This window comes from Corvus brachyrhynchos, unplaced genomic scaffold (genome assembly GCF_000691975.1).
Source record: "Corvus brachyrhynchos isolate BGI_N302 unplaced genomic scaffold, ASM69197v1 scaffold80, whole genome shotgun sequence".
Taxonomy (NCBI): domain Eukaryota; kingdom Metazoa; phylum Chordata; class Aves; order Passeriformes; family Corvidae; genus Corvus; species Corvus brachyrhynchos.
Window position 1 is genome coordinate 12,866,588 of NW_008236769.1, and position 11,546 is coordinate 12,878,133.

Consider the following 11,546-nt stretch of genomic DNA (forward strand, 5'->3'; position numbering starts at 1 on the left):
GAGAGGCGGGGAGTGGAAGGTGTTCTAAAGGCTTATTTTACTTCTCATTATCCTCCTCTGATTCTCTTAGTAATGAATTCACATCGCCACTGAAGTTGAGCCTGTTTTGCCCTTGAAGTGTTTCTCCTGGTCCTTATCTCACTCATGAATCGTTTGTTAATTTTTTTTCCTTTTCCCTCCTCTGCCCAGCTGTGGCAGGGGAGGGTGAGCGAGCGGCTCTCGTGGGTGCCTGGCGTTTGGCCAGTGTTAAACCACGACACAGGGCTGCACTGGCTAAAGTAGGTTAAGTACTGGCTCATGAAGTTCATTCAGATTGTGTTCTGTAAATAGTAAACATGTTGCTTTAAATAGCTTGAGATGCTTATGTAAAGCTTGTCTCTTGTAGCCTCGTGTCTAAATGGGAACAAACAGGTTATTTAGGGTAGATGGAGTTTCTGCTTGTGGATGCAGTGGAGTCAGCAAAGGCCGTTCTGTGCCCTGCACATGAGTGCAGTGTGGTTTGGGAAGGTCTTTAGATTGCAGCACTTAATCGCTTAAACTCTTGTGATGCACTTGCAAGATGTACTACACAGCATCTCTTGGTCAGAATGTAGGTCTGGTTTTTTCTGCCTGTGAATGATGTTGCAATTCAGTGGCGCATTGATGGTGCAGCACTGCTCAGATAAAATTGGTGGTAGATGTCCTTGCACTACGTGTGGATATCTTGTGCTGGAGGGCACCCTTGATGCCCTTGGCTTTTGGAATATGGTTTGTGGAAAATGCAATACGGATGAGTAATATGTAGAGGAGGATTGGTCTGGGGTTGATTGGGATCAATAAAATGGTAGCATATACAGATATGTAACACCAGTAGTTTCCCTTTGTATAAGATTAAGAGCAAAAAGAACAGCTATGAATGAAGCAATTGAGCCAGGAACAGAATTTTAGCTCTTCTTTGAAAACTTAATACCTATTACCAAGGGAGCCTTTAACTTAACGTTTGAAAAACAGAACTTATCTTGGCATACCTTTGCTTTGAAAAACACTTCTGGGACTTGTTGGGCTTTTTTTTCCCCTTCCTGTGGTAGTAATTTCTGTAAGTGATCATAAACCAAGAAAGCAAAAGATAACATGATTTGTATTTCAAATATCAAGTAGTATCAAAATTGTCCAGCTAAGTAAATCAGTGGTTTAAATCAATTTTATGTAATTCTAGGCATAAACATAATTTATAGCTGAAAATAAATTGCCAGCAATGGACCTCAAGGAGAAGTTTCCTGCTCTTTGCCTATGCAGTGTTTCCCTTTGTGCAAGAGGCTAAAGACTTCAATATTCCCAGAGTGTGGCTTTTCTTTAAGAGTAACCTTGTCTTGGAGGACAAATGTCTGAATGGAAAGGAGTACAGTAAGATACTTACAGGTTTTCTAAACTTCAGTAGAGTGAAGATAAACTACTGCTATGCCTGCAGGAATTTGAACAATGAAGTGCAAGTCAGCTTTGATCTGCTAGAGGTTGATCAAGCTATTTTTGTTCATTGGAAATCAGTTAAGAGGCCAGAGAATTGCTAAGATCAGGAAGAAATTCTCTTTGGAGAGGAACAGGTATGTGGAAGGTAGGAGCAGTTTCTTGAGATGCCTCCTTCTGTGTCATTTACTTCTTGAGCAAACTTCAGTGATAGCCAGTGGCAGTCCTGGCACTGCTGTCACTTGTGGAAGAGCGCAGGTATTCCTGAGCTCTGCACCTCTCTGGACAACAGATGTCTAATAAATTTCCAAGTATTTTGATTTGGACTGTGAGTTAAATTTGCCTCTCTGAAGTTAAGCAATATGCATCTGCTATGTAGTGTGATTAAACCTTCCACTTTCTCAAATTAAATAAAAAATAATATACAGCAGTTTGAGTCAAATTTTGTGTGAGTAGCTATTTACATTTGGCTATCAATCTGTGAAAAACAACTGTGGAAGTCATTGCTGAGGAAAGATGTCTTAAATCATTCTATCTTGTTCTCTGTTGATGCATGATTACTTCCCACAATATATATTTTTCTAGTATTTGGTCCACTGTAGCCTTTTAAATGCCTCCAGGGATGTGGTTTCCTTAGCAGATAAAAGAGCCTTTTGTGGGAAGCAGAGGCAGTTTTGCCTAAGCTATAAAAGTCATTCAGACTCACTTAAGATAGTGTCATGTATTTTTGGATCTCTTTCCTACTGTCATGATAATATTTCATGGAAATAGAACTTTAATCTTCCTGGTCCTCTAGTTAATAAAAACATGTGAGATGTCTTAGCCTCCATTTGAAAGCAACTTCTGCTGGAATGAGAGGAGGAATGGCAGATATTAGGTGTGGTATCTAGAGCTTGGGAGCCTGTATCCAGCTACACCTCTCTGTTTCGTGAAAAATTTATGAATGACTCTGCTTTTTTGGCCGGGAAGATTTTTTTTTTGTGAGTTAGAGAATTACGCATGAGCAGGAGTTTTTGCTCTGAATAGTCAAGGATTAGAGCTTCCTGCAGAGTTCTAAGAAGCACCAGCTGAGGTGTTCAGCTGGATCTCCATTTCCAGTCAAACATTTAGACTATTCCTTTCACTAATAGTTAGGTCTCTTAATTTAAACCTCTTCAAAGTACTCCAGTAAAATAGGTTAATGAAATATTTTTTAGAAAATGATGAACCTTTTTCAGTCATCTTAAGCTTTATTTACTCTACTTTGTAAGGTGCTATACAGATGCTACTTTGTAAGTTGAAGTACTTATGTTAGAAATACTCAACTGTTGGTTTCAAAACTTAAAAAAAAAAAAATCATTAACGTGTTGCATCAGAATAAAAAGCCTGTAAGTGGGCTTAAACTCCAAACATTTAAAAGAAACCCGACAACCAAAACAACCCCCCCCAACTTTATTTTATGCCATTATAAATCAGTATAGCATTCTTCTAAACTTCTTGATCATGTGTAGCAGCTAGTGCTTGTCTCATGCTGTGTCCATTGTTTGAGCAGGAACCTGTTTAAATTACAGTAGTATTTTCAGGGAGGTATGAAACTATTTTTAGAGTATGCATTTGTGGCATAAGTAGTTGATTTAAGCTTAAAGACAGCTTTTTAACCTTGTCAAAAATCTTTATTTTCCACTAGGCCTTATGTTACTATCTGACAATCCGTTTTGAGTTGGATTTTGTCATTTCAGGCATAGTTGTATGGTTCTTTCATCCTTCTAAACCTAAATAGATGAACTGCACATCTGTTGTGTGAAAGTAATGTAGGAGGTCTCTAAATTTTTCTATTTCAAGAGTGACTTTGTTAACATCAGTTAAAAGGCTTATCTATAATTACACAGTTCCTATTAACACTGTGGTGTTGCAAAACTGATGTTCATTTTCCATCCCTTCCCAGATAGTTTTTAATGTGGACCATGTGAAAATCTATTTTTAAAACCTTGAATTATGCTTAATAACTAGCAAAGCAACATAGCAAACTTAAGCTGTAATTTTTAAAAATAAGTTCCAGCACTGTACCAGGTGAAAACAGAAGTACTCTTGAACAAAGAGCTGAGAATTTTCACCAAAATGTGTGTAGCAGCAGTGCTGAAGGGCAATGTTTGTGCCATGACTGACTTTAAAGGCCCTTTGGGGGGAGCAAGCATTAGGAACTTTCTCTGCTGATGGGGAGGTGCAGGGACTTAAGCGTGGTTTTTATTTCTTTAATCTGTTGTGACAAGTTTTTGTGGAAGTGAGAAGAACAGTTTAGTTTCCTAAAATGAAGAATGGTATCTAATCTAATACCTTCTTTTGTGGAAGGTGGCAAACATTGTGTAAACCTTCCAACATCTGCCTATGAGAAAGGCAGGACAGGTCATAACTTAATTTGACAATGAATCTTGTAGGGCTTAAGATCCCAGATGGTGTCAATGGTGTGTAGCTATTGAACTGACTTGTCTGAGCTTTTCATGTAAAACTTGTGGGCTCTATCCAAGTAATATGAACTCAGCTAAAAACGTTTAATTGTCAGAGACACTGCCCTGTGGAATTAACTTTCCTTTTGAACAGTTTGTGTCAACCTTTATGGCAGCAGTACAGGTAGTAGATGGTGTAAGCTCTGAGGGCTTCCTGGCAGAGCAATGCTGGCTTAAGAGTGTAGTTACTGCAGGAGACTGTAGCAGTAGACTGGGGCGGTGAGTTTGAATCCTCTATGCTTGATGGTACATGCTGAGTCCAGCAAATTAAACTGAGAGGGATGCTTGAATTTCAAGGTTTTTCGTATTTTTGATTTTCCTTTAAGAAAAAAAGATTTCTTTACTTGAGTAGAAGCATCTCTGATAGCAATTAATGTTGGTTATATCAATTTCTTGAACTTTACAGTTCAGATAGTTCTGCAATTGAATGAAGCTAGAGAAAAGGGCATGTGTAATTAAACACGAAATGAGATGTCGAAACTACTACTTCTCAGCTTCCTCCCAGTTCCTTTTGAATCTAGGATGTAATTGAGACTGAGACTCCCCCTGCCCCATCCAATAAAATGTTGATTGGGAACTTGAATTAATTTTTCTAGTAAGTTCTATAGGTGAAAAAAACCCCTTAAACTGCATCCTTTTTTGTTCTGAATTACAGACCCTCCTTCATCACTTGCTGCTTAATTTTCTAGTGTTTTATTTTATGTAGATGAAGATAAGCTAACTCCGAAACATTTCTTTTCACAGCCACTATTGTGTAATTTTAAGCTTGGGCTCACAAAGTACTTGAGTTTTTGTTGTTCAAGGATGTCCCTAAACAAATGGTAGTGTGCAAGGCATTGGTGTAAGGCGTTATCTTCCCTGAAGCTGTGCTTTCCTGTGGTCACCCTGCAACATCTTAATGTTGCACATGCTTTGAAATTATGGAGGGTTTGGTTGTGGAAACCACTTTAACATTTGTTTTTCCCTTCCTCACTCCCCTCCCCTTGCCACCCCTGTGATTTGAGTTTTGTATGAGGAGGACTCAGAGGAAGGGAAGCTGAATTCCTTTTCCTTGTTTTCATCTTCCAAATACAATGGTGATAACAATGTCTGTATGAAACAGGCATTATATTTTGGTAATAATGTTTTGTCTCAAAGCAAGTGAGTCATCTTCTGACTGCCAGGCTTCAGAATACAACAGTCCTGAAGAACTTTCCATATGAGGAAGCAATAACAGATTTGTGGGATGGGTAATGAATCATGGATAATTAGTGTCCTGGTCCTGTGAAGCTGTAGCATCTGACAGGTATTTTTACTTTTGGTGGGGTGGTTTAGAATAACATTCTCTACCCAGTTTATAATTTGATCTAATATGTGAAACCTTTAAATGGCAACTTTTTATATCGTGGTACAAAACCAGTATGAATTGCTGTCACAGGGTTACCTCCTGGGCTTTTTTTATCTGCTTAGTTCTTGTGAGTATATTTTAGGGCATCACAGATTAAACTATTAAAAATGAAACTGTAATCTATTAAAAAGTAATTATTGTTATAGTGAGGGGGACAAGTGATTTATTTTGCCTGTATTGGTGTGCATGTTGTGCTACCTTCATACTGATTTAGATGAGAAGACGCATCCTTTATATATCAGGCTATGTATCTTTAGCTTAGTTCGAAGTACTACAAATAATTACTTCTGCAAGCTAGAAGCTTCCAGTTGCCAGTATTTGGCTTCTTCTGTGAGTAGCCTGGGGCACTTAATCATCAGAGCTCACACTTCCTGTTGAGTGGGAGTGTCCTGCCCATAGCATTTGGTGTCTGCTGAACATGAGTGGTCTCCAAATCCCTGCTATTTCAGTGCATCTGACGGTGTTTGTGTATAGCTCTGTGCCTGGTATACAACTAGTGAAATTCCTTTGGTTACTGATGAAGGTTTTTTGACACCAGAGCTGTTAGTCTTTGTAACTTGTCCAAGGAACAGCCATTTTGAGAAAGAAGGCCTTTAAAAATAGGTGTCTTAGAGCAGGAAAGCTTTTCCTAAGAGCTCCAGGGCACATCTAAGGCTTCTTGCATAGTCTCAGACTTATGGGAGCAAGTGTTCATATTGATGTCAGATCCTTCAGGCAGGACCAGCAGGTCCTGTCCCCATACCTTCAGCTTCTACCAGGCTTGAATTTGAACATACTTTTATTTTTTCCAGTCCTTTTTTAATGAACAGGGCCAGTTAACTGAGACTTGTTTTACTCTAATGTTAGTCTAAGTACCTGAGGATGAATCTGCAGTTTGCCAAGTTGTTGGAGATAATGCCAGACTTAAATTTGATGCTTTTAGCTCCTTCTGCCATGAACAAGATGAATTCTCTAGGTAGCTTACAAAAAGGGGAGGGAAGGGGATTAGGAATTGCTATCCATCTAGGGTTCCATTTCAGATGCATCTGATCTTGGGTAATCCAGATCTTGTGTGATTTCCCCCTTCATTATGATGAAAAAGGTCCTTTACTTATAGCTCTAATTGCTAATTAATGGAGTCCTTAATTTGTTAGGAAAAGCTTTTTAGGTTGAGCAGTGTTAGAGGGGAACATTTTTTTCCCAGTCTTGTTCCCTAAAATGATCTTGCTGTCGAGAACAGATTTAAGTTTTCTGTGCTGAAACATAACTGATAACTACATTCCAAACTGGAGTTGTACAGGTCATAAAGTTTGTTAAGAAGTGGCCTTGTGGGTTTTTTCTAACCACAGTAGAGTATTTTCTTGACCTAGTTATTTTTCAAAGACAGATGACTGTTTTTCTTACCTTGAACATTGTTGCCTGAAGGGGTTAGTCTGATGGTTTGACACAGGATTTGGAGAACCTCTAGTCTCTGCCTCTGATACTGTTGAATTTGGATGCTATTCTGCCCAGCTGTGTTCTGGGCAGAAAAAAAAGTAAGATTCTTGAACCTGAAAAGCTCCTTCAGTAACAGGCTTTGAAAAAGGAAACCTTTGTCTGCACATCAGGCTTTTTCCTCTAGGATGAATCATAGTACAAACCTAAAGTATGGAACTGTTCTACTGGGAGTCAACGTTTTTGTCAGACGGCATTTAAGCATCTTTACGAAATGCATGTCTGTGTTTATTGGGAACTGGCTACCCAGCATGATGTCTGCTGGCTAATTTCACATGGTCTAAAAACTTTTTTCCTCCTAAGTGTTGCCAGCTTCTCTCCCCATTACTGTGTCTGTGTGTTCCTGCATGTGCTTATGTTTTATAAGGATGTTACAGACTATTGCTGCTATAAGCTCTTTCTTTTGGAGGGAGAACAGCAGAACTGAATGTTGGAAGCGGGAGTGATCCTTTCTCTTTTACTGTGTGAGAACAGGACATGTGCAGAATTAAGTAGTTTACACAGCTTGCCACTCCTCAGGTTTTGCTTCATGTATATTGCTGCTCTGCTAGTCCCTTTGGCTTTGCTCTGAGTTATCTTTGCAGCTCTGCTCTGCTGCTTTCTGTTTAGGGATTTTTCAAGTTCTTTGGTCTGGTGTCAAAATCCTGTTTAGATTCCATTGTAGAGAATAACTGTCCAAAAAACCAGCTGTCCTTCCTGGTGCTGAGCTTCACTAAGTCCTGCTCCATTTTCATTATGGCAGTAAGGAATATTCTATGACTTCTACCAGAAAGATCCAGTAGAACTGAGTTCTCTGATCCTCTTGTGTGGTGGCATGACCCACAGTCAGTACTACATAAAGACACTGAGCTGTTCTTGGGCTACTGTAGAAGCTGCTTTATACAAAACATTGCCTGACTAGGTAGGATTGGGATGTAGTGACCCTGACATTTGCTGGATGTTGTAGCCATGGCATATCTGAGAGCCAGGGCTGAGAGTATCCAGCATCTGTGAAGCCACGTGAACTCACTCAAACATCTGTGTCCACCTTTGCTCCCATGCACACAGGACCATCCTTCTGCCGTCCAAACTGGCTCAAATGTGATCAACTCTTCTTATGGCTTGTACTTGTATTTTTTTAGTGAATCTGTTTCTGCAATCAGTGACTGTGGTTTTTGAATCTTTAACATTACCATATTAAATTGAAATCCACTTAGCATAATTCTGGCTTTTTCTGTCTTAATACATATTCTGAAAAATATGAAGACCTCTGGGGAGCCATGAGACAAATCTCACAGGCAGCATGTATGGCAGTCAGCAGCTAGAGGATGGTGGCAAAAGGGTGAAAACTGCCCAAAAGGTCAGCTCCCAAGCAGAATTTGGGGAAATCTTTTTTTTTTTTTATTTGCTTCTGTCAGCAGTTTGATAGTCTGGAAGTTAGTGCCTTACAGCTATGGGTTAAAAAAAGCATGCTAGTGTACTTCAGGAGGGGATGCCAGAGTTTGAGGGGGAAGGAAGGAATGTCCTCTGCAACCTCTTTAGTGTATGCTCTAGGTCTATGAATAGTTCTCAATGCCTGTCTCTTCCAATTATTAATTCCCTGAGCAGCACTATTTGTAAAGCTGATGTTCTTGAGACGGCCTTTGGTTTCAGATGTCTGTTCAAGCATAAATGCTATTTTTTTCTTCAGGTATGAGTCTACTGATACATGCTGGACCTTCTACTTTGGGAGTTCCTCATGCACCTGTGAAATAACTTCAGTTAAGATGCTTGTTCTTCTGACTAGTGATGAAACCAACTGCCACTTACACAAAGCAAAAATCAATATACTGCCACGTTCACTGCAAGTAATAGTAGCAATATGAGGTGTTTCTTTGTCCTGCAGAAACTTATGGGAGTAGCAGGAACTGACCTAAATAGGAAGGAGATTCAAACTAGTGCTACAACATACTGTCTGCAGAGGGTAACAAGTGACAGGTTTGGGACACTTTGAGTTTCTCATCTGTTTATCTAAAAACAAAACAAAACAACCTTTTTTTTGCTTTGATGTCTTACAGGAGATGTTGCAAATAGTACTGCTTTGGCTGCTGTCATGCTGGGGTGGTTTTTTTCTTCTGTTGTGGTGAAGTCCTTCCCTTTCTGTGAAACAGTTTTCATCATGCCTTCCATGGGGGATCATTTGATCTATATTCATTCAGACTGAGGTTCAAGTCCAGTTTTGTAATGATAATGTGGTTTGTAATGTATATTAGTGGGTTTACCTTTGGGTTACAGGAGAAATAACTTTATCCTTGAAGTTCATGTTTGGAAACTGTAAACCAAAGGATTACAGAGAGGAAATGAAGGCAGGGCAGGATGTTGAAATGCATTTTTTGCGAACAGTCGTATTTGTAATAACCTCTAATCTGTAAGAACAAACCTCAGTGGAACTGTTAGTGAACTATGAGTGCTGCTGTTAACTCCCTCTGCTTTAAAGCTCCTTCCCCTTCTACATGTCAGTTCCAGAGCAGTCATATTTAAATTCTTTAATATGACTCATACCTACTTGGAGGGGTTTTTTTTCTGAAAAGGTTTTGTGTACACAGAGTAAGGCTACTTTCACCCTTCATTGGCCAGCTTGTGGTCAAAATATTTTTGTGTGATCTATTTAAATATGTCCTGAGATTTATGATAGATTTGTTCTTGTGTAACACTCCCCACCCTGCTAGTTTCTCTTCCTTAACCTTCTTGGTTAGGCTTACATACTGTAGAAGCATCAATTTCCAAGAAGTAGTAACTGTCAGATGTATAGCCAGGCTGAAGTCTCTTGTTGAAAGTGACTGAACAGGTTCCTGTCCTTCAACATACTGTAAAAACCAAGTGAATGTAGCAGAAGTTGTTGTGGTTTGTTTTGTTTTTCTTCTAGGATTAGCACATGAGCACCAATCTAACATGGATTTTAATTGGAACTGGATTTTGTTGTTCATTCCCAGCATGGTTGGTTTATGATAGAAAACTTCCATGAAGAAAAAAAGGTTGTGAGTGATTTCTTAACTTACTCATAGCTGATTATATCACATGTCCTTATCAAGTGTGTGTTCCCTGGAGCTGGTTCTTTAGCTCTTCCTTCCAGCTGGCCCTTCTGCAGTGTGCCTGCTTAGAGAAAGTTATTGCTGATGGTCCTTTTCTCCATGCTAAGTAAAACAGGCTCTGGTGAAGCAGATTGTGAGCCATCCCTACCTCTGACTACTATTTTTTGTTTGCTTTTATTCTCTCTCCTTTTATGGCTGTTTTGAGTTGGTGACTGCAGTCACTTGTTTTTCTTGTCCTGCACTGACCCTTCCAACTGATTAATTCCTCGTGATGCAGTTTGATAGTGTGACCTTGTGTTTTTCTATAAATGTGCCCATGATATCATTTCAATCAAGTTCATGAATATTCCAGCCTTCCCTTATGTGGCTGATGTCACTCAGCTTTAACTCATGAAGTCTGTTAATATAATGTATTCTTTCGGGGCATATTTTTCCCATTTTTAAGCAGTCTTCAGATGCATTGTCACAAAGATGTATGTCCACCTCCATCTTTGTGCAGTTGTTTTGTGTGTTTCTGCTCTAGATGAGGGTCTCAGTATTGGTGCACCGTGTCTTGCAGAACTCATAAATGATGAGTTAGCTGGTCATGGAGGTAGATACAACATTAGAGTTGGGAGCAGGTTTTTGTGCCACACTTGAAGTAGATGTACCAGTGCTCTTAAGTACATGAAACTAGAAGAGATACATTTCTTAGGAAACTGTGTGATCATGAAGAAGAAAGAACTATTCTCTTCTGGACCTGTTTTCCTACATACTTTCCTGGAGTAAGCAATTGAGGTTCAATGCTTAGTTTATTTTTCTTGTAGGCATTGCAAGTTTGTTGCTAGTAGGGCTTTTAATACAGACTATAACTTTTTATTCCAAGTGCTGTGTCATAGCATGGTTTTGAATAACTCACCCCTTTCCTTTTGGGATAAGGCATAACTTCCAAGACTAGTTGTCTCATGCTGCTGTTCTGGGCTCCCTTCGACTGAAGTGTGGTCACTCAGCTCCCTTGCCTGTCTTAGTTATGGAAAAGTCCTTTAACCTGCTTTGATTATGTCAGTAGGGGTAAGTAGAATATGATATTAATTGCTGTGCTGAGTGGGGTGTGTGATTTCCTCACCTCTAAGGGGATGAAGATGTGCCAGGGCTGAGGTTTTTCTCTGGACCTAGGTTCTGGTTTAGCTCTGTTTGGATGGTAGAAAGTGGGCATGTGTGATAAAACCCAACTAGTAATTCAGAGACAGTTCAGAGGCTTGTGAAAACTTTCTCAAGTCTCCACCCAAGAAACTTCCTGTGAGATCAGTACTACTGGATTAGTAGAGAAGACTCATCTTCTGTGGGGTTTTTGATGTTCAGAAAGACTTTTTAAATTCAGTGTGGTGTACAAACATTAGAGAAAATAACTTGCTTCAAACTTGTATATGTAAGACTACTTGAGTGTAATGACTGCTGGGGATTTTGGGTGAAGGAAGAAAATTGGCTTACAACAAATGCAGCTGCAATCATGATATGAAATGAGCTTTTGTTGTGAAAATTACAGGGGTGAGGACTTGTATGTGTAGGGGAGAATTTCCATTTTGAAATAAGAATGGTTTAAGTTTGTAAAAAGCAAGAGGAATCTTCTCTGTTTGAGAAGAATTATCCAGGAATAGACAGTGCCTAGAAGCCTCTAAAATCTGGGGATTTTTTTGGTGTGGTTGAAGGGAGGGAGCAACAGGAAGGTCA